The following is a 4121-nucleotide window of genomic DNA, read 5'->3' as shown; positions in this document are numbered from 1 at the left end:
GCATAGATCCATTTCCAGATAATGTCACAACAGGAAGCCGCACATGAACACAGGGCAGAATAACTTGATGGGGTCGGCTCAACAGTGGACTGACTTAGCGTCATGATTAACCTTGGAAGGCAAGAACAAAGTTGAACATTTTTTAACATCCGACTGGACCTAGTCCTTTTCAAGGAAAAAAATTAAACATTAATGTCTTTGTTAAATCTTTTTTTTTTCTTTGAAATGAATCCCATTCAGACATATAAGTAGAGCTCTCTTTCATCTGACATATAGGTAGGCTTTGACAGTTTCTCACAACAGTGATAGTTAAAATAGTCATAGTGTATAATTCACTTCGCCTTATTTTGTCTGGGTTTCAAAATAATGAATAGATTAAAATAAAAATAAAACAAAACAGAAAAAAAAATTGTCTGAGGTTTTTTTTTCATATTTTCTTTATAAAATGTATAGCAAGCTTCAAAATACTGTCAGATGTCAATGTAAATATATTTACATTGCCAGTACTGTTTAGGGAATAAAAAAAAAAGAGATTGGATGTGACAAAATTCCAAATGTTGCTTTTAGAGATCTGTGTTTTGTTTTTTGCTAATAACTCGTTGCATTAGATTTCTAATATTCACATTGAAATATTAGAGTAATGATCTAATACACAGCTGGAACTTCATTCACTTTAAAGCATTAATAAGCATCATCTACATTAATTTCTGGTTTGGTGTCTATTTTAACAGGCCTCGGCTGTTTATATTTCAAGACTCGTACAATGTTTGCCATCTTCTTAAATCTTGTTCTAATTCTCTGATTCAAAGTGATGACCCTCTTGTTATAACCTGGATCTTTAAACGCCCAGTTTAGAAAAGCTCACCCTGTAAACCACAAAAATATGGTGTGGATTTGATTTTGTATTTGTCCTTAGTTTAGATCAAGAAATTAATAATAATTATAAAAATAATTGGTATTATTAATATTGTTATTGCATGTGTGTATTGGTATATAATTTAAAATATAATATTTGAGAAAAAGGTATTTATTTATTAGTTTGCAATGCCAAGGGATACTTTATGGTTGAACAATGTCACTAACTTGGTTTCTGGTAAAGTTTAGAACTACTTGGAAATTGCATTTGCATTGTGGAACCTAACTAGTAAACTGACCTGAAAAAGTCAGCAAGATAGAGGGAAGTACAGTGTGCATTAAGTGTTTGGAGCTTCTGCTAATTCTGTGATAGCATTTGTTGCAGCATAGATTTCTTTTGGCTGCCTCTTATGTGTTAGCTTCGCAGCGAGCTTTTGGCAGGCTAGCATTTTATTTAAATCAAAGCATATGTTTTTTTTTTCTTCCTTTTGAAATCAATAAATAGTTTGTTAGATGTCTGCTTAGCAATTCAAAGAGAGAAAAAAAGAACTCATGAGTCAGACATGAGAAGCAAGTACATTATAAATATCACTCCCTTCTCTGAGATGTATTTGCTTTATGATTTGCACTTGTGCATACAGTAATTGGACTCTTGTGGAGATTATTTTATGGAGGTTTTGTCTCCATGGGGAACATACAGTGGTATGAGTAATCAAATGTAGGAGATGAGCGAATGTAACGTGCGGATGATCGCTAATCAGAGAGATGTTACTATGGCACCTTGTAGCATGTCATTTGTTCATTCTGCATGCACTAGTTTTTTTTGGATCTCCTGCCCAGCTGCCCGGGCAGTTGTCATTAACTTTCTTCGTTTCTGAGTGTACACAACCTAGAAACTGTGACCCATTCTCTGACCAGACTGTATTAACAGATTAGACTGTGTTTCCTCTAACCGTCTGGCTCCTCTTCCAGGAATAGCTCAGCTAGCGTATAGCACAGCAGGTTTGTACCTCCCCTCAGGTATACTCCCCAAGGATGGCATTAACCTCCAGTTTCTCATGTTCGTTAGCCTACAGCTGGGGTTCGACTCATGACAGAGTATTACTGGTGGTTAGTGATGTCTGTGGCCATGCCATGGCCCAAAGAGGTCTGTAATACCTGGAGAGAAGTCATCCATTAGCATTCCCATTCATCTCAGTGGCAGCTGCTCGGATGGTGCAAGATCCCCCGGAAGTATGCAATTTGAAATCTGCCATGTTTGCTTCAGTCCTGAGCTCAAAAGGCTAAATCCTGTCATTTTGACAGATTTATAGGCCTGTGCTGGGAAGTGAGAAAGACGGTAAAAACAGCTACGCTACTAACTAATGTCATTTTTAAGTAGTGTGCCAGATGGTTCAGTATATTGCAGGTTTTCCGGTAATAAGCTACTTCTTTTCCAATAATTAAGAGTGTGACAAATACACAAAAAAATGTTACATCAGTGTTTTTAATATGTTTTATTATGCATGCAGCTGAGGGAATAATCTAGTATGCTCTCTAACACTACATTTAATGTATGCATTTGGCACTTTTATACCAAGAGACCTACAATACATTGAATTCAATGAATACATTTGATCAGATTACTCAAAATGAATTTAACAATCCCCAGTAATAATATATTTATGGCTAGAATACTTTTTTTTCCCTTTACAAATTATTATTATTTTTGTAAATAAATAGTTTCAGTTGAGATCTCGACTCCATTAAGAGCAGTTAAATATATGGGGGGGGGGGGGGGGTCATTTGCAATGAGCCTTGAATTGGGCCACACCACCTGTGATCGCTTGAGGGTTCAAATTGGACTTCAAATAGGGCTTAAAATCTCCAAGTGTGTGGCCAGCCTAAGGCTACAAACTACAGTAGCTTCCCCAACACACAAAACTGAAAGGAATAAAGTTTAGAAGCTCTGTTTATGAAGAACACCACATTTAAAGGTGCTCTTGATCTCATTTGGTATTCTCCTTGAGATGTCATGATTTCAGCTTATCTCCACCACAATCTCATTGTCATTGCCATGCATGAGTCCCCTTTTCACTGGGGTCCTTCAGGCCACTTTACCAGCAGATAAATGCTGTCCCCCTATCAGCAAAGGGCATTGTCAGGACCTGGGCATTGTTAAATTAATCGAGAAGGAGGTGCCTCCTTTTCGTATACCAGCCTAATGGATGTTAAGTCTGTCATATCTTGAAGCAAATATTTATCTGTGAGCACATCATTTGTTTAAGATTGTCCTAACATTATGCGCAGAGGAGCTTGACAGCTCCTGATATGCTTTGGCCATAGTGTTGTACTGATAAAGTAATGTTTAATGCAGAATAGAGAGCTTCAGAGAGATCAGACCTGCCAATTGTCTTTATCTCTTTTTGTAAGCTTTTTTTTGTGTGTCCACCGTCTATAGAATACCAAAGCAGGATATTAGGATAAACCACGTGCAGGCATAGTTGATAGCGTTCCATGACAGCGAACACAGCGTTAAATCAATATATCTGAGCTGTGGACTGAAAGGGGAATTATACATTAGATGATGGTGTTTAGCTATAGTTGCTAGTGTGCTTTGTGATATGGATGCAATGAGTGTTGTCCTGATACGTTATGGATGAATACAAGGGTTCTTCACTTATATTTTGTACTGTGTTTTAACATGTTACCACATTCAGTTCCTTAGAAGGAAATAGCGTGTGTAATTATTTGGTTTGGCAAACGGTGTGGATTATTAAAAAGACTTGCACTGAATTTAAGTTATACATTTTATTACTTAATGCGTTCCCTGGGAATCAAACCCATAACCTTATTAGTGCCAAGCTCCACTAATTCAGCTACAGGAATGCATTAACCATAAATTGATTACAACCGTCTCCATTTCTTGAGAAACACCCGACTTTTGTGTGGTTGTGTGAACATGAATGGCTGTGACCAGTTCTTACAAACAGCAGAACCAATAGTTCAAATGGCAATTAAGATTGAATACACGTGTTAAATGTCAGTGCTTAACATTAATTTGTGTTAACTTTGCCTACAATACTGACAAATGCATAGGAGACGGTGTACTTATTCCAGTACACAATCCTTCAAGTTTAACTATATATTTAATAGGGCTGTAAATTGAAACATTTAATAGAAATTAACTCACCTAATATGCAGAGCAGTTAATTGAAATCATTGCTTACATCAACGTTTGCTAAAAAGCACCTAAAAATAAATGTATTCATATTCAATTATTGTGG

The sequence above is a fragment of the Carassius auratus genome, chromosome 2, assembly GCF_003368295.1.
Source record: "Carassius auratus strain Wakin chromosome 2, ASM336829v1, whole genome shotgun sequence".
Lineage (NCBI taxonomy): Eukaryota > Metazoa > Chordata > Actinopteri > Cypriniformes > Cyprinidae > Carassius > Carassius auratus.
The sequence above is the reverse complement of the archived record's forward strand: the minus strand, read 5'-3'. Positions refer to the sequence as shown.